Here is a 22284-nt window from a genome sequence, read left to right as displayed (position 1 = left end):
CAATGCCTGGAACCCAAGAGAACAGACTCTGCAAGGCTGTCCTCTGACCTCCACAGGCGTGTCCTGGGTCATGTACATCATCCCAGGGCAAAGACAGAAATAAATGTAAACCCCAAACCAACAGGATAACCTCTCTCGGTCACCTCTCCCTCCTGACGGAGCTTAAAGATGTGTTGGTGCATGGAAGACATGCTCTCCACAGTGGGAAGGAGTGGGCTCAGCAGCTCGGGGGTTAAAATGCACCCATGCAAGCAAAATGTGCTATACGTTCACCCTTGAAAATGGAGAAGTTCCACAGCCGTGACTGGCCACCCTGTCTCAGGAACTCATGCTGTTTCCTCCAGGGCTGCATCCCTGCTGAGGAAGGAGCAGACTTGTGTTTACAGGCTTTGTACAAACACGTGACAGAAGTCATGTGGTCTGCTCATGTGACTATCCAGCCCCTCTCTGGGACCCTTGCCTGGCAGGAGGTGGGGGCGTTGTGGATTTGACTGAAGACTTGTATTAGGTTAATTGGGTTCCCGAAGCTGCATGAGAATCCTGCAGGTAAGGTGCTGAGGGTCCCTGTCCCCAGTCGGGTTTGACTGGTAAATAAAGTTGCCAGAGGCCAATGGCCAGGCAGGGAGACAGACTTTAAGATCGCTTAAAACAGGGGACCAAGGGAGAGAAGAAGAACTGTCACGTGGGAGGATCAGGCCTGAGAAGTGCAGGCCAGAGAGACTGTCAACATGCAAGAGTCGAGATCATGGCCCAGGAGGGCTGCAGGCTTGTGTGTGTGTGTGTGTGTGTGTGTGTGTGTGTGTGTGTGTGTAGGGCAGAGGATAGCTCTATGGAGTTGATTCTTTCCTGTGTGGGTTCCAGAGACTGAATTCAGCTTGTCAACTTATGAGACAAGTGTTTTTTTAATGACCCGAGCCATCTAACTTTAGTACTTTTGGGATGGGATGGTGAGGAGGGTCTTGTCTGGGGGCTGTACCAAGACTGTCTTTCTTTCTGTCCTTGACCAACTTGGTATTTTGGGGAAAAAACAAAAAAAAAAACAAAAAAAACTTTAGTGAATTGGAAAGGTAACAGAGGCAACAGTGCCACCTTGTGGCCAGAGCTCAGCATTACCATTGCGAAAGGCTGGACCCTGGATTGTATTAACCAAGTTTTTTTCTTTTTATTCGATATTGTTTTTATTCGATATTTTTTATTCGATATTTTATTTACATTTCAAATGATTTCCACTTTTCTGGATTCCCACTCCCCGAAAGTCCCATAATCCCTCTTCCCTTCCCCTATTCCCCCATCCACCACTCCCCACTTTCCTGTTCTGGTATTGCCCTATACTGCAGCACTGAGTCTTTCCAGAACCAGGGGCCACTCCTCTGTTATTCTTGGACATCATTTGATATGTGGATTATGTTTTGGGTATTCCAAGTTTATAGGCTAATATCCACTTATCAGCAAGTGCATACCATGATTGATCTTTTGAGACTGGGTTTACCTCACTTAGTATGATGTTCTCCAGCTCCATCCATTTGTCTAAGAATTTCATGAATTCATTGTTTCTAATGGCTGAATAGTACTTCATTGTGTATATATACCACATTTTTGTATCCATTCCTCTGTTGAGGGACACCTGGGTTCTTTCCAGCTTCTGGCTATTATAAATAGGGCTGCTATGAACATAGTGGAACATGTATCCTTATTACATGCTGGGGAATCCTCTGGGTATGTGCCCAGGAGTGGTATAGCAGGGTCCTCTGGAAGTGATGTGCCCAGTTTTCTGATGAACTGCCAGACTAATTTCCAGAGTGGTTGTACCAATTTGCAACCCCACCAGCAGTGGAGGAGTATTCCTCTTTCTTCACATCCTCACCAACACCTCTAGTCTCCTGAGTTTTTAATCTTAGCCATTCTGACTGGTGTAAGGTGAAATCTCAGGGTTGTTTTGATTTGCATTTCCCTTATGACTAATGATGTTGAGCATTTTTAAAGATACTTCTCAGCCATCTGAAGTTCTTCAGGTGAAAATTCTTTGTTTATATCTGTACCCCATTTTTTAATAGGGTTATTTGGTTTTCTGGGGTCTAACTTCTTGAGTTCTTTGTATATATTGGATATTAGCCCTCTGTCGGATGTAGGGTTGGTGAAGATCTTTTCCCAATTTGTTGGTTGCCGATTTGTCCTTTTGATGGTGTCCTTTGCCTTATAGAAACTTTGTAATTTTATGAGGTCCCATTTGTCAATTCTTGCTCTTAGAGCATACGCTATTGGTGTTCTGTTCAGGAACTATCCCCCTGTACTGATGTCCTCAAGGGTCTTCCCCGGTTTCTTTTCTATTAGCTTTAGAATGTCTGGCTTTATGTGGAGGTCCTTGATCCATTTGGAGTTGAGCTTAGTACAAGGAGATAAGGGTGGATCAATTCACATTGTTCTGCATGCTGACCTCCAGTTGATCCAGCACCATATGTTGAAAAGGCTATCTTTTTTCCATTGGATGTTTTCAGCCCCTTTGTCGAAGATCAAGTGGCCATAGGTGTGTGCGTTAATTTCTGGATCTTCAATCCTATTCCTTTGATCAGCCTGCCTGTCACTGTACCAATACCATGCAGTTTTTAAACACTATTGCTCTGTAGTATTGCTTGAAGTCAGGGACACTGATTCCCCCAGAATTTCTTTTGTTGTTGAGAATAGTTTTAGCTATCCTGGGTTTTTTGTTATTCCAGTCGAATTATAAAATCAACTCAAGCGAATCAATAGCCTTCCTATACTCAAAGGATAAGCAGGCTGAGAAAGAAATTAGGGAAATGACACCCTTCACAATAGCCACAAACAATATAAAGTACCTTGGTGTGACTCTGACCAAACAAGTGAAAGATCTGTATGACAAGAACTTTAAGTCTCTGAAGAAGGAAATGGAAGAAGACCTCGTAAAATGGAAAAATCTGCCATGCTCATGGATTGGTAGGATTAATATAGTTAAAATGGCCATCTTTCCAAAAGCAATATACAGATTCAATGCAATACCCATCAAAATCCCAACTCAGTTCTTCATAGGGTTAGAAAGAGCAATTTTCCAAGTCTTTTACCTCCAGTAAGCTGAGCATTCCTCATACATGGGCTAGTTCACTGAAGTCTCTAAGTAGAGTGCAACCGAGGTGCTTCCATGTCTTCATTTCAGGGCTCGTGAGAGACTTGTGGTTGAGAGATTAAGCAATTTCTTCAGGGAAAGAACGGAGACAAGACACACAACAGAACCCTCAGTAGCTTGCTCATAAGTTACAACTGTAATCATTTTCTGTGTTACATCTGTTACAAGTGGGGCACAACTCCCAGTTTTAGATTCTTCTTAGACTCACATAATCTTATTTCTTAGTAGGTAGTGTACCCCAGGAGGGAGGCAGAGAGCTGACATCATCTCCTCTTTCCAACCCCAGTAATTCATGACACTTTTCTGAGTTTACAGGTGACAGGGTGGTGATACTGGCCTCTTCGCCTTAGAGTATCTTATAGGATCCTTATAGCATCCAAGGAAGAGCTTGGAAAGCCCAAATTTGCTTTAAATGAAATAGTCCATTTCTGGGGCTGCAACTGAATCCATAACCTGAATAATTGATGCAGGGTGGGGGCTTCCTTATGGAGAATTCACCAACTGGGCACAAGCACCAAATACAGGAGCCTGTGGGGCCATTTTCATTTAACACACTGCACCTAGATACCTAGTCTCCCTTACAAATTTACTTGAAAATGTTTTATAGGGATAATGAAAAGCCACCTTCGTTCCCCCAGAGAACACCATTCCACTTTGTAAGGTGGCTTATACAGACCTTGGCTTCATTGGGGCACATGTTTCTTTCCCATATCAGACAAAGCTAAAATTAAATCCAAACTCAGATGGGCTGGCCTGATACCTCCACTGTTCTTAAGGGATTCAAGGGGCTCACCATGGCTTTTAGCCTAACCTGGAAAAACCTCTACATCATTCTAGCTGTTAGGTTGGGGTGAGATGAATGGCTGGGAACTAAGAAGTTTGTAAGAGTTGTTGACACGGCAGACAGACAGATAGACAGACAGAGAGGCAACAGCAGGCAGGGTTCTGAGGGAGTTCAGGCCCCAGCACCCAAGAGAGACGGGCATCTGAAGAGAAGTTGAGTCCACATGGCAGAAGAGGGAGCCTCATCTCATTCATTTTGCAGATGGGGAAGGTTCACACTAGTCTTCATCCATGCTATCTGATTCCCAGGCTGGAATCAGGAGGCAAGGCAGGGAGTCAGGAAACAAGATGCTACATTTCTTTGGTGCAGACATATTTACCACGTGGGTTATGTACAATGTGTGCAATGCCCTGCAGACCAGTAAGGGGTGTCAGATCCCTTGAAACTGGAGTTACAGATGGCCGCAAGCTGCCACGTGGCTGCTGGGAGCTAACCAATGCCCTCTGTAAGAGCAGCAAGTGATTTTTTTTCCAAGACATGCTCTCTTCGCGTAGCCCTGGCTGTCTTGGAACTTGCTCTGTAGACCAGACTGGCTTCTAACAGAGACCCACCTGCCTCTGCCTCCCAAGTGCTGGGATTAAAGGCATATGATACCACTGTCTGGTTTAATAGCAAGTACTTTTACCTCTGAGCCATCTCTCCCACTCTCATAGATGATTTATTTTTATCTTATTTTATCAGAGAGAGGGCTTTACCAAGTAGTCTTCACTAGCCTGGAACTTGCTGTGTAGATCAGGCTGGCCTCAAATTCACAGAAACCCATCTGTGTCTGCTTCCTGAATGCTAGGACCACCATCCATGGCCCATAGAGAATTTATTAACCGGTAGCTTATACATCTGGTAGTCTATTTCAGATCTGAATGCTGACTCTTCAAAACTTAGCTTTTTAATGGCTGAAGATGTAACTTAGTTGCTAGAATAAAGGATTAAGGGCCCTAAAGCCTCAGGTGGCCTGAGAAATTCAGGCCAGGAGAACTGACTTGATACCTGGGCTGTTAGGAAGTTTTGATGAGTACCGACCTCTGCTGGCATCTACCACTTGGAGACTGCAGGGGAACTGACCTGCAGGTGGAATCTTCCATCCCAACCCCACCCACCCTATAAAACTTCCAAGTGCCCTCCACCCCCATGTACATGGTCACCCCTTCCACAGAGAGACCACAACCCTTGGTTGGTCTGATTAAAGAATTCTGCTTCTGGAAATGCCTGACGGCTTCTTGTTACTTCATGTTGCCCCATTGATTTTGGTCTAACATTACTCACATGCACAAAGCTCTGGGTCTGACCCCTAACACCATTTATACAGGACATGGTGGCATGGTCTGTGTTTCTGGCATTGGGATGGCGGAGACAGGAGGATCAGAGGTTCATGGCCATTCTTGGCAATACAGCAAATTGAGGTTACCCTGGGCTACTTCAGATCTTTTCAGAACAGTGTGATATCTCTTCCCAGAAGAGATTCCATTCTGGCTGGCGTCAGTATCCTAGTCTTTTTCTTCTCCGGCAGGACACTCCTGGAGAAATCCCAAATTGAAAGGTCCGTTGTTTCAATGGTCTGAGACTTAAAGGAAGGGCACAGACAGCTCCTGAGAGTACCGCCATTCTTTCCGCATGATTGCATTGAGGGGGCTCAGAAGAAGGGTCTGCAGGCTTTGATTTTTCAAAACCTATTTTTAATAAGGGTTCTTAGATGCTTTGCTCTCCCTTCTAGCCCACTGTCCAAAGGTAGCGGAGAAAAGGTGGTAAATAGGACAACGGGATGTGGATCTGTTTAGAAGTAGTTCTCTGAGGTAATTCCAATCTGCCTGTCAGGATACCAGCAGTCCTGCTCAGTAGTGTCAGGATACCAAACATGAATCAGCAGAAGGGGCAAGAGCCACCTGAAACCTCCAGGACCCCGGCAAATCGGCAGGAGACAGCAGAAGCAACCAGGAGCAGCCGGGATGCCAGGAGGAGTTCTCTGCTGTGCCTCTCTCAACGAAGCGAAGAGCAGAGAAGACGCAAGACCAACAAGGCACTGCAAAGCTGGCTACGCAAGCACACCTTCTCTGTCAGTTGAGCCCTGTTTATACTCTCGCCAAACATCACGTGTCCTCCCATGGGTCTTGCTTCAGTAAAACACCATGTGAGTCTGCATCACATGACACAACCGGAAACTTCCACTTCAGGGCTTTGTTCTCTCTGCAATAACACGGGCTGAGGCCTGAAACCAGGGGCACCTCTGCCCCAGTCTTGCCTCTCCCTGATGGCACCAAACCCTTTCCCCTGCATGTTGATGAGCAACAACTAGTCACTGGGAGTTTTAACCCACACTTGGGGTCATTTCAGGATCCAGTCACTTATCCTTCAAGCCCTGCCGCAGTGGCCCGGTGAAATCTGTAAAACAAAATTTTACAGACAGAGGCGAGAAATGTCTCCTGGGAATCTGTAGAACACCCTGTGTAGGTACCAAGACCTGTGAGGCTTGTGACGTCATACAGGCGACAATTAGGACAATGTATAGGTCTGTTGCCAAGGTAACAGTCGCCATATACCCAGAATTCAATGGCCCACCTTTACCTGTAATTACGTCAGTCATCACCTGTATATAACCGGGCAGCGTTTCTCCCCCCCCACCCCGCTCTCTTTTTCTCTCTTTCTTTCCTTCCTTCTTCCTGCTTGCTACCCCTTCCCCATCTTAAATAAAGTCCCACGTGGAACTGTTTGGCCTGGTGTATCTCATTGCGGCCCACGAGGACTGCACGCACGGCGGGCAGACAGGTAACCTGTGCTGCAGCAGTAGGCAGGCGGACCTTTGCGCAGAAAAGCCAACATTTTGGTGAGCCCAGCCAGGAGATCCTGCCTACAACGGCCAAGAACTGGACACCCCTGCCATTATTACCGCCATTGCTGCCCCGCCATCGCTTCTAGTACGCTGCTGCCGCCCGCAACCTGAGACTCACGGGCTTCATCACCTGAGACACAGCTACGGCTTGCCACGTGGGTTGTCTCTGGGCCACTAGACTAAACAGTTCCACACTCCCAGCTATCAGATTGCACATCTTTAGCGAACAGGCAGCGGCTTAAATCGGTAAGGTGCTTCGGTTGGCTGGAGGGAATCTTAACTGCAGAAGGGATCTGACCAACCTTTTCTGGAGCTAAGATTTGCCTCTCCAGTTAATACTTGTGATAGGACACTTAACCCTTGGGTGTACCCTAATCCGGAAGTGACCCCGAATCTCCCATTGGCTTTTACAGTCACAGACAAAATCCTGGACCAGGCAGGGCACTTCTTCTGGCGTGAATGCCCCAGCTCCTAAAGGCCTTCACGACGGCCTAGGCTCTTTAGCTTAGCTGCATTTTCATTGTTGTTACTCTTTCAGGACGCTGGATTTGTAGCCAGCAACATCCCCCCACCCACCTGATGGGTAATAGAGTGTCTTCCTTGGTACCTCAAGGCACCCCACTGGGATGTCTTCTGGAAAATCTCAAGTCTCAGAGACTAACACACAATTTGAGGCAGTCAAAACTAATAAACCTCTGTAATAAGGTCTGGACTCAATATAAGTTAGATAATAATTCCAAATGGCCACCTAATGGCACCCTAGATCCAATTGTTTTAAGGGATCTTAATACATACTGTCAGCAATCCGGTAAATGGGACCAAATCCTATACGTTCAGGCCTTTACCTATCTCTGGTCTAAGCCTTCTCTTTGTGCTGCCTGCTCCCCATCTCAGCTTCTCCTAGCCATGAAACCTACCCACCCTCCGCTAGGTGGTGCTATTTTGACCCCGCTGATGAGCCACTACCACCCACCCACCACAGACATATTGAGACTGCAAAATCCCAAACTGCAGCCTCAGTCTCTCCTTCTCACCAGGTCTTGGAATCTACCAACCTGACCTCCCCAGATGCCTCCTCTCCCTCTGTGCCAGCTAAAGGTCACCACAAACGCCCTGAACTGATGACAACTTTTACCCCTCCGATTATGCATTCTAAGGCTACAGCCAAACCCCCAAGTTCTCCTCTGAGGACACCTGACCCAGTGCCAGTTCTTCCTCTGAGGGAAGTGGCTGGAATTGATGGTCTGGTTAGAGTACATGTTCCCTTCTCATTGAGCGAACTTTCTCAAATAGAAAGTAGACTGGGTTCTTATACTTCTAACTCCTCTAACTTTATTAAAGAGTTTCAGTACATTACTCAATCTTACAACTTGACTTGCCATGATATTCATATGATTCTTACTAACAATTTACTTCCTGATGAATGCAAATGTTTGGGAAGAGGCAAAAATGCATGCAGATGAAATTCACCAGACAGACAGAAGCTATCTAATTGGATCTGAGACAATGCCTGACCAGGACCCTCAATGGAATTACAATTCCATAGTTGGTATTTTAGCCAGAGACAAGTTTGTTACATGCCTTCTGGCTGGTCTCAGAAAGGCAGCCTTAAAGCCAATAAATTTTGAAAAACTCCAAGAGGTTGTCCAGGACAAACAGGAAAATCCATTTCAGTTTTTAGAATGCCTCACGAAGGCTTTATTACCATACACTAATCTAGATCCTGAGAATCTGGAAGGTAAGCAACTTTTAATGACTTATTTCTTTTCCCAGAGCTACCCTGACATAAGAGCTAAACTTAGGTGCTTGGAGAGGGGGCCCCAACTCTACAGGCGGAAGTCTTGGCACTGGCCTTCAAGGTATACCATGAGAGAGATGAAAAAGCCCGAAAACAAAAGTACCACATGCTGGCAAAAGCTGTCCGACCAGCTCCCTGCTCTAGATGTGGTCAACTAGGTCACTGGGCAAAGACTTGCCCCACCCCCTGCAAACCAAAAGGACCATGTCCTAGGTGTCATCGTGAGGGACATTGGGCTGTCAATTGCCCTCGTGTCACACAGAACAGAGGGCCATCCCATCCAGAAACCCCTCCAACTGACCTCCTAGGCTTGGCTATGGAAAAATGAAGGGGCTGGAGCTCCCTCGACCCAACCTCACCCATCACCAGCAGGGAGCCCCGGGTAACCATCGTGATATGTGGGAGGTCCATCTCTTTCCTTCTGGATACCAGGGCCACTTACTCAGTCCTGGTGGAGTTTTGGGGTCCCACTTCACCCTTGTGTCTTCCCATAGTTGGGATAGGAGGACAGCCTTACCTTCCTCATCAGACCCCACCACTTAGCTACACTTTTAGAAATAAACCCTTCACCCATTCCTTTTTGGTAGTGCCAACTTCTCCCGTTCCCTTATTGGAAGGGATCTTTTAGTTAAGTTGGGGGCTTCAATTTCTTTTGCTCCCCCCACTCGCCTGAACCCAAGCTCGCCAGCAGTTTCCCTATTTCTCCTTCTAGCCAGTCAACCTACTAATACTAACATGTTATTTCTTCTACCAGCTTCTCAGGTGGACCCCAGAGTTTGGGACATCCAGAACCCCTCTGTTGCTAGACATCATTCTCCTGTTGTCATCCAATTACTGGATCCTACCAGGTACTTCACCCAAGCTCAATACTCTCTCTCTCTTTCCAGAGCCTCAGGGGACTTAATCCTATCATTTCTGACCTCTTAAGGAAAAAACTCCTTCGTCCCACTTCTTCTTTTCTTTTCTTTTCTTTTCTTTTCTCTTCTCTTCTCTTCTCTTCTCTTCTCTTCTCTTCTCTTCTCTTCTCTTCTCTTCTCTTCTCTTCTCTTCCTTTTCCTTTTCCTTTTCCTTTTCCTTTTCCTTTTCCTTTTCCTTTTCCTTTTCCTTTTCCTTTTCCTTTTCCTTTTCCTTTTCCTTTCCTTTCCTTTCCTTTCCTTTCCTTTCCTTTCCTTTCCTTTCCTTTCCTTTCCTTTCCTTTCCTTTCCTTTCCTTTCTTTTCTTTTTTTTTTTTAACAGAGCTGAGGACTGAATGCAGGGCCTTGCGCTTGCTAGGCAAGCGCTCTACCACTGAGCTAAATCCCCAACCTTTCTTCTCCTTTCAACACCCCTATACTAGTAGTTTAAAAAGCCTAATGGTACCTATCGCCTGGTTCAAGACCTCAGGCGCATTAATGCTGCAATGGTTCCTCTCCATCCCATCGTAGCTAATCCCTACACACTTTTTTCTACTATCCCCTCAGGAACTTTTCATTTCTCAGTCCTAGATCTAAAGGACACATTTTTCTCTATCCCTCTTGACAGCCAGTCACAGAACATATTTGCCTTTACCTGGATGGATCCTGACACCCACTTTTCTACTCAACTTACCTTGACTGTTCTACCTCAGGGATTCCGAGACAGCCCACACCTATTTGGCCAGGCTCTAGCTTCTGACTTACTTTCTTTATCTCTCCCTAGATCTAAAATTCTTCTTTATGTAGATGACATCCTTGTCTGTAGCCCATCTCTAGAGATTAGCCAAGCAGACACCTCTGCTCTTCTAAATTTCCTTTCCAGTCGAGGCTACAGGGTCTTACCTTCTAAAGTCCAACTGTACACTCCTCAGGCTACTTATTTGGGATTAACAATTACCCCAACCCACAAAGCTATTACCTTAGATAGAAAGAATCTGTTCAGTCTTAACTGTTCCTTCTACAAAGGAAGAGATTTTATCACTCCTAGGAATGGCTAGCTTTTTATGTTCCTGGGTTCCTTCCTTTTCCCTCCTCTCTCAACCCTTATATGAGGCAGTGTTAGTCCCCACCCACAAACCCCTTCTCAAATCTGTTGATTCTAAGGGAAACAACTGAGCTGATGAGGCAGCTAGAGCTGTGGCCCTTGGGCTAAACTCGTCTCACCCTTCCCAAGACATCCTTACATTACAACCCACATCTCTACCTCCACCCCCTGACACTCGCCAAACTCTATCCTATCTTCACCAACTCTTTCATCCTAACAGCCGAGCGTTATCTTCTTTTGTTAAGACCCACTTACAGCCTACTCCTGAAGACTTAAATTTCTTCAAATCTATCACTGCTTCTTGTAAAATCTGTCAGATGTCAGATTCCAACTCGAGGTATCGTAGTACCCCTTTCCCTACCCGTCAGGCTAGAGGTTCCCTTCCTGGAACTGACTGGCAGCTTGACTTTACCCATATGCCTACAGTCAAGCATTCCAAGTACCTCCTGGTCTTGGTGGACACCTTCTCGGGGTGGGTAAAAGCCTTTCCCACTATTAACAAAAGGGCTCAGACAGTCTCTGATTTCCTCCTCCGAGAGATCATCCCCCAATTTGGTGTTCCAACCTCCCTTCAGTCAGACGATGGTCCTGAATTTACTTCCCAGATCTCTCAGAGTCTATCTAAGGCCTTAAACATCCCTTGACATTTTCACATTCCTTACCATCCTCAATCTTCAGGTAAGGTAGAAAGAACTAATCGCTTTTTAAAAACCACTCTTGCTAAGCTGTCACAGGAACTTCACCTTGACTGGGTAAAACTCCTACCTCTGGCTCTTTTCAGGCTACGAGCTCTCCCCAAGCGACCTCTTCTTATCTCACCCTTTGAACTCATGTATGGACGTCCAGTCTTAACTCCTGGTCTTTCACCTAAATGCTCTCCCCTCCCAGACCACCTACTCACCCCATTGCTTTGCCAGCTTCGCTCTCTCCTATGGGACTTTGCTGACCACCATCTACCGTGGCCACAGACTGTCTCCTGTCCACTACCTGTCAACATCGGAGACCAAGTCCTCTTATCCCCTCCAGATCATCAGTCCTTACCCTTCTCTCCCAAATGGCAGGGCTCTTTTAAGGTGATTCTCGTGACCCCTACATCTGCTAAACTCGAAGGATTTCCTCATTGGGTCCATCTATCTCACCTTAAACCTTTCATCCCTCCACCTAAAGATAACTCTTTTTCATACACGCCAACCCTGACAGGACGGTGCTCTATTAAGCTCCGGAGGACATTGAGACCACCCACCTTGTCCCCAATTCCAGAACATGAGACTCCACTCCGGCAGCTGAGCTCGACCTCATTGGATTAGACATGGGTTTCTTGTCCTACTCCTGCTGTTCTTCGTTTCCATCCAGGGCAGTCCTTACATCTGGAGATGCGAGGTTCAAGAATCCCCCACATATAACAAACAGACTTTCCAAATAGGGTCAGGAAACTGCTCCATAGCCGGATGCCAGGAACCAATCCAAATCGTGATCATCCCTGTATCTGTTATCCCATCTAAGTATTATGATCTCTATACTTGCTTTCTCTTTGACCAGACAGAAGATTATTGTAAAAAATGGCCAGACGAATATGGGGGCTGCCCATATTGGTCTTGTCAGATACATATGCTAGGATCATGGGTCAATCATTTTTTCTATCAACACCACAAGACACTTTTCTTCTACATACAAGACCCGTGGGATTCCAGAAGCAGATCGATTCTTTGGCAGCCATGGTGCTTCAGAACCGACGGGGCCTAGATGTCCTGACAGCTAAAGAAGGTGGTGTTTGCCTGTTCCTTCAAGAAGAATGCTTCTATGTCAACCAATCTGGGATAGTGAGAAAGAAAATCCAGGAGCTTCAGTCAGACATAAAGAACTTCAGAGATTATGAGACCTCCAGTTCTGGCATTTTCGAAAACCCTATATGGAAATGGATACTCCCTTTTGTAACGCCTTTTCTAGTCATCTTCCTGGTGTTATTGTTTGCTCCCTACCTAATTAATCTTGTTTCTACATTCCTCCAACGGCAAATGCAAAAAATTTCTAACCAAACTATTAATCAGCTTCTGTTATAGAATTACCAGCCGCTCCCCATGGAAGAGCTGCTGTCCCTTGATGTACCTGATGCCAACATGTACCAAGTGGACTCCGATGATGAAAGTCAGCTACACTCTAAAATTGACAACGCCCCTAGACAGCAGGAAATAGTTTAAGAGACAAGGTGCCCTCACTCCTTTTCATCATCGGGTCCCCCACCCCCTTTTCTTTTCCTTTTCTTTTTAATGGAAGAAATGCAGGAATGCAGGTACCAAGACCTGTGAGGCTTGTGACGTCATACAAGGGACAATTAGGACAATGTATAGGTCTGTTGCCTAGGCAACAACCAAGGAGTACTTGACTCTTCTTACACCAACTCCAGAGCTTACTAGAAAACATTGCCAGACTAACCCAGCTAGCTTGTTGCCAGATCCTGATTGTATGGCCTCTTTGCAAAGCTTTTGCAAAAATAACACATATAAGGTTCCCCACTTCTGACCCTGAAGTGGCTTAGCTCACTTATAAGAAGGAGACCTCCCCCTCTGCCACTCTATCTCATGAGCCTGGACTCTCCTCAGAGCCTCTACCTTACCACCTATCTGTGGTATTGGGGCCTGGACTCTCCTTAAGGACCCTATCATGCTATTTTGTGATATTAATAAAACTCTTCTAACAAAATCTCTTAACAAAGGGAAAAATATACCCCAGTGTTCCCCTGCAACCCTAGGTGCCTTTAATACCTTTGCTGAATGAAGCCATTTCCCATTTAATCAGAAAGTACCTCAGGGGTAAATCCTGTCCTTACAGAACAGATTGTTCTTTTCTTCACTCTCCTGGTACCCTACCGGCTGAGAATGGTCCACTCTCATTTCTAATATCACTCATGAAGAGAGTAAAACTCTCAAAATTAAGAATATGTCCATGCTGTTTAGAAAAGTTGAAAGGGTTAATGTAACTTAAGAGATTGTTCCCCAGACTCACATCAAGACTCAACAGTCTTGGCTTGTCCAGCTCTTTATTGCAGTATAAAGATCCTGTATCAGCTCCAAGTCACCCTTAGCCCTTCCTCCAGGATGAACTTTAAAAAAGTTCATGCTGGGCTTGGAGGGGAGAACCTGTCTGTCTGTCTGTCTGTCTACTTATTTATTGTGAGCACCAGTGAGAGACCAAAGAACAACTTTCAGGAGGAACCAGTTCTTTCAACAGGTGGGTTCTGGTGATTAAATTCAGGTTTAGCAGCAGGAACCTTAACCTACTGAGTCATCTCCCTAGTCTCAGGCTGACCTTTAGTTAGATACATTGTATCACTGACCTTTAGTTAGATAGATTATAGCACTGAGGCAGCCAGTCAGGCGGACATTACCGTGAGAAGTATATTCTCAAGCTGACCTTGCTGCCTAAAGGTTTTATATTTTACTTAGCCTTTGCATGTGTGTGCACGTGTCTCTGTGTGCACATGTGCGATGTGTGATATGTATGCTGGTGACTACAGAGGCCAGCAGAGGGCATCATACACCTTGGAACTGGAGTTACAGACAGTTGTGTACTGCATGATATAGATTGGTGCTGGGAACCAAGCTCAAGGCCTCAGGGAGAATATCAATCCCAGTCAACCCACTGAGCCATCTCTCAGATTTTACATGGGTTTCAGGGATTATAACTTATGTAAGGTAATCAGGCTGTGATATAAACTCTTTTACCCACAGAGTCATCTTTCTGTCCCCAGAATACTTTCTTGCAGGAGAGAAATGTTCACAGCTTACTTGAGGGGATAGCAACCTACCTTTGGGGCAAGCTTAGTCAAAATACATTGTTCCACCTATTTTGTTGCTACAGCTAAGGCGAAAGTTATCTCTATCCCATGACAGAGATGAAATGCTCATGTTGGAGGAAAAACCATCCATATTGGACATTAGTGGGGGGCTGAGACACAGGGGCTGATGGCATCCCTCAGCACATGTATATATGAAGGGAAAGGCCTCTGTTCACGGGCCTTCCCCAGCAATGCTGTCCTCCTCCTCAGAGGTCTGATGGATTTTAATATTCAAAGAAGTTGACAGGATGTGATTATAGTAACTCTAAACTGTGTAAGACCTTTACATAGTCCTTCACTTATACCAGAATGGGACAGGCTGGGAGGAGACTTAGAGTGTAGGAAAGGGAGTTATTGGTGTCAGAAGGCATCGCCATTTCTATTGTTTCTGTTCTAGATTTGGTTTTCCTATAGTTGTATTAAAATGGCTAATTTTCTATGACTGTATTAGAAATACTTCCTATGTCTTTGGAATGGAATTTGTCTACGCTTGAAATTCATAGTTTTGGCCTTTGCAGGATGTCCCAAAGATCTTGTGAATCCTATTTTTCTTCTAAAGATTTATTTATTTTATGTATATGAGTACACTGTAGTTGCCTTCAGACACACCAGAAGAGGGCATTGGATCCCATTATGGATGGTTGTGAGCCACCATGTGGTTGCTGGGAATTGAATTCAGGACCTCTGGAAGAGCAATCTCTCTAGCCCTTGTCTATTCTTTTTATATGTCTATAAAAGTTTGTGTAGCCCTTGATTGTATTTTCCAATCCTTTTACCTTGTCTTCAATCCCTGATAGTCTATCCTTTCCACACCACACTATATTCATGACTTTTCAATGAGATTTTAATTTGATTTACTGAAATGTTCATTTCTGGTATTTCAGTTCGATTTTTCATGAGTATTATCTATCTCATTATTGAATTCCAGGTCTGGCCCCTGTGTTGCCTTCCATTTTCCATTCAGCTGTTGGTGCTCCTTTGCAGTTTTTCCAGCAGTTTCTGTCTTCTTTGATTTCTTTGCTCATACTTACAGTCATTCTTTTGAATGCTTTGCTGGCATTTAAGTTTCTCTTATTGGGGGGGCATAACTCATAGATTGGTGGGTTTTGTAGGAGACATACTGTTTGATTTCTTATGTTATTTGTACCTTTGTGTTATATCAAATGTTTACTAGGAAAATTAAGTCACCTTTCTTTTCTTCAGTGGACGTGTTTGCGATGTTAAAGGGGGAGTCGGTTGTAGAAAGGTTGAAGAGTCACTTTCCTCTGTTGGACTGATGGTCAGGGCACTAGGCTTTATCCCCAGGACTCCATTAAAAGATGAAAATCATCTACAATTACTCCCTAAAGATAGACCCATTATGAAAATATAGTAAAAATTAAATATACAAAACAAACACTCCTTAAAGTGTTAGGGAGGAAAAACACATTGATAGAATTGTGTGTAGTAATATATTAGTTATGAGTAGAAAAAAATTAAAATAAGGAGAAGGGAAGGCATAGTAAGGCTAATGAATTGTACTGGGGAGGAAAGGATTTATTTTAGCTTACGGGTTATAGCCCGTAATCAAGGGACCATGATCAAGGAGCTCAAGATGGAGCTTGAAGAAGAATTGCCAAGAGTGATGCTCGATGGCTCACTTCCTGCTCAGCTGACTTCCTCATATAGTCCAGATGACCCGCAGGGCAATGGTACGGCTCTCAGTGGGCTGGGCCCATGTCAATCATTAATCAAGAAATTGCTTCACAAATATGCCAGTCTGATGGAGGCAGTTCTTGCACTGGGTTTCTTCTTTGGAGACTCTAATTTGTGTCAAGTTCTAACAAAAACCAACTAGTACAGTCAGCTATTAACATAATGATTTGAGCTTGTCTCTGGATCTATTTGTTTGGAAGACCTTTGCCCATTTTTTTACCCTGTGGTGATGTCTACCATTAGTGGTTTTGTGTGTTTCTTGGAAACAGCATGAAAGGGGGATCCTGTTTTGGGACCTAATCTCTTTGTCTTTTGACTGGTAAGTTGGAGCCATTGATAGTCAGGATTACTACTGAAACGTGTATTAATTTACATATTTTTGTTGATTTTTGTGGCGTTTGGCATTTTCTTAGTGTTCTTTAACAAGTATGTTTGCGTTTTTCTCCTCAGCTTCTTGAACGTGTTTCTCATTCTTTTGCACTCCAAGTACTCCTTCCGGTATTCTTTTAGAGCTTGCCTCATGGTCATACAGTGCTTTAGCCTGCTTTCATCATGGAAAGTGTTTCCTTGTTTGTTTTCTTCCCCCACTCCACTATGAGTGATAGTTTTTCTGGATATAGTAGTCTGGTTTGGAAATTGTGGGTCTGCTGAATTTGTCTTTCTGGAACTTAGAATTTCCATAAGGAAAGCCAGTGGTTGTTCTGACTAATGGACATACCTTTATCGATAACTTGGGCCCTCTAGAACATTCCTTTATCAATAACTTGGCCCTCTAGAACATTCCTTTATCGATAACTTGGGCCCTCTAGAACATTCCTTTATCGATAACTTGGGCCCTCTAAAACATTCCTTTATCGATAACTTGGGCCCTCTAGAACATTTCTTTATCGATAAATTGGGCCCTCTTGCTCTCAGTGTGCTTTCTTCTTCTATATATTTAGTGTTTTGACTATTAAATCACGTGGGGGAGGTTTTTTTTGCCTTGTCTTGTGAATGTGGTGTTCTGGGAGTCTTCTACCTGGAACAGCATCTCTTTCCTTAAATCTAAGACTTTTTATTATGATTTTATCGAAAATATTTTGTATTCTTTTGGCATATGTGGAATGAAAAAAAAATATATATAAAAACAATCCATGCTATCGCACACAAGACACCAGTAGACAGGCCGGCCTGTTCTCAGCCTGTCAGCGTCTCTGACTCAGAGCTCCAAAATCACACTGCCTGGCTCGCTAAGTTCCGATGGCGGGCTGTTACCACACCAAATTCCCGTGCCTGGCTGGGGTGCCCTGCTGCCATACCTTTCTCTGGAACCCAGGGGAGTCACCAAGGAAAGGAAAACACCACACAATCATAATTCAGAATCAACAGGCAACACAAATGCTAGGCGCAGAAACTAGCATCCTAATTTCGTAAGCCATTCTAAGTTATAAATCCCATTGCATCCATCACTTAAACCGACAGCCTCTGTCTACCTACGCCCTGCCTCCACACTTTGCTGTCCAAATGGAAGTTCCTTTCTTCTGCCTCCCCTCTTTCCGCTCACTGACCCAGAAGTCCCGCCTCTTTCTCACCCAGTGATTGGTTCCTTGAAATCTTTATTCATTAGGGGAAGGTTCTGCTACATCTCAACTTTTCTGTCCAAGGGGGTAGGGGACCTTTTCTCTCAAATATAAACTAAGTATAACTATTTTTAAGTTACCATTCTGTAACTTATAAAGTACAAAACACACCTAACACCTAGTCCATCATTATTGTCAATTAAATAGACACTCTGTTATTTATCTTAACTTTAAACAGACTTATAATTCCATATCTGTTATGTCCTGGTTTAGCTTGTATACTATCTGAAAACTATCCTCTTAGATATATTCTCTCAATGCTAAATAGCCTGGGTTGGCTATGAGACTATAGCTAGTCTTTTAACCCTGTCAGAAATCCGGGAATGACCAATATTTTCTGAAAATATAGGAAGCCTAACACAGTTTCCAGAACTGAGACAAATTGTAGAGACAGCTGCTTACCTATACAGCCCCAGTATGTCAGGAAGCTGGAGCATCAGTCTTCAGCCTTCTGACCCAGGATCAACTGACAGACCTTTGAGACAGGAAATATTAAGGGCTAGCTTATTCTGTCTCAGCAGAACTAAACTGTCCTATCCTATAACTTGTGTCCTCTCATGAACAGGACAGGTCTGTAGAAGAAATAGGCGATTTCTGCCCAGTGGCCACCTAGCCATAATGTACAACCTCACCGGGAGGTAGAGATGCTCTGTTTTTTCTTTGAATCCACAAAAGGGAAGCTGCTAGGAGCAGATATATCTCAACAACAAAAGATTAAGTTACTTTAAATGTCACCTTCTGTTGATTTTTGAAAACTATCAATGTAAAGTAATCGAGACTGTTGTCTGTTAACTACTCTCAACTATTTCTAAATACAATATCTTGCAAACACCCTAGCAATGAACTCAGAGCCAAGAATTTGCTCTCTGGTCCTTAACTCACAGGCTTAATCATCTCAGATCAGTTTGTAATGGCATTAGAGGGACTGGGTCCGAGCCTTGTACTTTAAAAAAATGTTGTACAATAGATGAAATTTATACCAATGAAAACCCTAATTCTGCAACTTAAAGATTGCGACCAAGTGAGATTATGTCTGCACAACCAATTCTAGCTATTTCATTCCTGTTCAAATTATAACCATTTCTAAATTCCTCAGACAACTTAGAATAACCACCCAAGGGAACTGGGACGATGACTCTTCAGAGCCTCTTCTTGTTGAATATGTGCATTGAAATGTCTTTGAAGGGTAGTTGGGGGAGTTGGTTAGGCCTTAAGAAGGCCATGGCGACAATTGTTATTAGTCTCTGATGTCTGCATTCTGACTGGATCACACTGAAAGTCCATGGGATCAGGAGTTCAAGCAGGTCAGTTCAGCATGTCTTACAATCTCACCAATGCTATATACTCTGTAATATACAAATCTCATAACAAAATTTTAGTATTATCAAGATATCTATATGGATTGTATTAATCTGGGTGTTCAGACTAGTTGAAATTCTGCTCCAATCATAAGTCTTCATTCGTGGCATGTGAGGGCTGGTACAAAGAATATATTTTGTTAGAGTCTCCTAAATTTATTTTCAGGGGGGTCTGCCTCCGTACAGTTGTGGAGGATGCGTAGACACTAATCACCTTTTCTAAAACTGCAAAGACTTTCTCCCAAATCAGCATATCCTTCAGTTGGTAACCAGGAAAGCTTGTAGTTTGCATTCTCTTCAAGAGAAATAATAAACCACAGAACTCATAATCCTACTCATTTTGATAACAAAGACAATTCAAAACAAATGAAGTAAACCAAGCAAATACTCTATAAGCCTATTTTTAGGCCTGTTCTAATTTGTTGCATCAGGATATTAACCCAAAATTCTCGTGGAGCCCACGTTCAAAGAATATGAGTTACCCTGCAGGACATAAAAAGCTTCGTTAAAACAATTATTTTCATACAATCTCCCTGCTATCCTAAAAAACCTTTTCCTTACCATATAAACCTATTCTCAGGTCTTTTGCCTAATCTGTCATGTCAGGTTATTTAACCCAAAATTCCCTTGGATCCCACATTCGAAGAATATCAGTTATCCTGCAGACTTTATATTGACATCTGCCCAGAGCTAGACATTTATTTTTTTCCCTTTACTAGTTCCGATGTGACTCAGACAAAATCTGTATATTAATCTATCCTAAAAAGCAAATAAACCAAACTTTTAAATTAAATCACACTTCTATCAATATCTGTTACGGAAGATTAAATCATGCTTCTCTCAATATCTGCTAAGGAAGAAGGTAACTTTTACCCTCTGGCTCTCTGAGAACTCAGAGCAGCCATCTTGGGTCTTTTCACAGCAGGGGGCCTCAGAGCCCCTTTTCTTTGTTTTAAGGTTCCCTCACTTGAGTCATTATGTGACCCCACGCTTGTCAAACCTCCAAATTTCTAACTTATAGGCTAAGAATCTTAAATTTCTAGTGGATTCTTGCTTAACATATTGGGTGCCACCTGTTGGGTGAAATATATAAAAAAGGCACCCACGCTACTACTGCCAGAACCCTAATTTTGTAAGCTAGTCTATGTTAAATCCTCTGGTGGCAGATCCTGGCAAATCTGCCACTGAAACTGACAGCCTCTGTCTACCTACATTGTGCCTCCATGCTTGCTGAGGGGAGCCTCTTCCTCTCTCTGACCTGGAAGTCCCGCCTCTTTCCTGCTCTGTGATTGGTCCCTTGAAATCTTTATTCATTAGGGGAAGGTTCTGCCACAGGCATAGAATTCTCCTTCTTCTAGGCCCATAATTTAGAAATTTGTCTTTTACAGTGTCACATTTCTGATTCACCTTTCATATTTTTTTTCCAAAAGTTTATCATTGACTTTGCCTGAATGATCCGATTCCCGCCTTATATTTAAATCCTGATATTCTGTCGTCTACTTGGTGCATTCCACTGGTGAGGCTTTCTGCTGAGGTTTTGTTTGACCTACTTTCTAGTGTGGGATCAGTTTTGTTTTTTCTCAGTATTTCTGTCTTTTTGTTGAATTCTATTTTCATATCCTGAATTAACTCCCTCATTTTATTCAGTTGTTTGTATTCTCTTCATTCAGGAGATTATTTATGACCTCATTCATATGGTGTATGACTGTGTGTGTGTGTGTGTGTGTGTATGTATGTGTGTGTGTATCTTCTTATTGAATTCTTTGTCTGGCATCTCACCCAAATCACTGTCACTGGTGACCATTACTATTGGCGTGGCAGATTTCAGGAAGGCATGTCTCACAGTCTCATGTTATTTATGTTGAAAGTTGCCTATCTGGACCTAGTTTTGTAGTTAAGTCTTTCTGTGATGCCTTTATTGAGTGAGCATTTGCTTTATTGTTTGCTATTTCTTCTGGAATTGGTTCAGCTCAATGTTGCTTGATTCTAGTAGTAGAGATACTCAGTGTTGGTTCATGGACAGAGAAGTTGAAGGTATATTGTCTTAGTACTGCATGGGGATGGTCTCTGGCCTCATAAACCAGAGTCAGTACAGTATGTTGGGGGTTTGTACTAGCGGTTGTAGTTTCATATGTTCTCTGATCTCGTGGTCCTGAGTTGAGCAGGGTTATAGGAGTGTGTACCATCATGATCCCTAACTTCATAAGTCTGGGTGCTCATGTGTACTATGCATGTTTGTCAGGTATGGATGGATTGAACACCCTCTGGTTTCTGTAGTTGGGGCAGGAGTGTGCTCTTGGCTGTGGGAGGGGATCACACACCTCTGGCTTTACCAGCCAGTTGAGGACAGGGTGCAAGAAGTGTGCATCAGGGGCCTCTAAAATGCCTTGCTGGGATGAGCCTGGGATACATATGAGGAGTCCCAGAGTCTTGTACCCTCTCCAGCCATGGTGAGTGTTCAGGGCAGCAGAAGTGTTTGCAGGAGGATTGGGAGAGTGGAAGGTCTTGAGACTTCTAGTCTGACTGGCGAGGGCAGGTATAGAACAGCGCGAGTGCAGAGCAGCAGACTTTGTAGTCGTGACAGAGCCAGAGCCCTCTTCTGCTAGGATAACCACACAGAGAGTGTGTGAGAGGGTGTGAAGGTTCCAAGACCATTAGCCCATTGGGTAAGCAGAGCAGTGGAACACGGCACGGGTAGGGCTCACAGATAGTGGAAGGAGGGGTGAGAGATACAGGAATACAGGAAAGGAGAGGAGTCCCCAAGACCTGTATGGTTGGATGGGGTGCAAGGCAGGCCAAAGGAATGCGTTTATTCTAGGTCTTGAGGATGCATTGTAGTCAGGAGTACAAGGGACTTGCAAGTGAATTTCCCATGATAATTTTAAGGAGAGAGACAAGACATGGAAGGCCTCTGGAGTAAGGGAGGAGTAAGGGAGGTGTCCCAGTCGCCAAGTCAGAGAGCACTTCAGATAGTATGGTGGTTTAGGGGTGTCAGTCGCTCAGTCAGAGAGCACTTCAGATAGTATGGTGGTTTAGGGATGTCAGTCTTGGAGTTAGAGAGCATTTCAGATAGTATGGTGGTTTAGGGGTGTCAGTCTTGGAGTTAGAGAGCATTTCAGATAGTATGGTGGTTTAGGGGTGTTCTTGTTGTTTTCCCCCGTGCTGCCAGGAGCT

The 22284-nt window shown here is 44.0% G+C and overlaps 1 long non-coding RNA gene across 1 annotated transcript in view; it reads left to right on the top strand.

Annotated features, from left to right (window-relative positions):
• Positions 1–257: 257 nt before the first annotated feature.
• The window catches only part of LOC127671989 (uncharacterized), a 61731-nt gene continuing 39704 nt past the window's right edge, over positions 258–22284 (top strand). The window contains exon 1 of the long non-coding RNA XR_007974815.1: positions 258–546. This is a non-coding gene — a long non-coding RNA (uncharacterized LOC127671989). The remainder of the gene's footprint in view (positions 547–22284) is intronic.

Source organism: Apodemus sylvaticus, chromosome 21 (genome assembly GCF_947179515.1).
Source record: "Apodemus sylvaticus chromosome 21, mApoSyl1.1, whole genome shotgun sequence".
Taxonomy (NCBI): domain Eukaryota; kingdom Metazoa; phylum Chordata; class Mammalia; order Rodentia; family Muridae; genus Apodemus; species Apodemus sylvaticus.
Note: the sequence above shows the minus strand (reverse complement) of the source record. Positions and strands in the feature narration are given on the sequence as shown.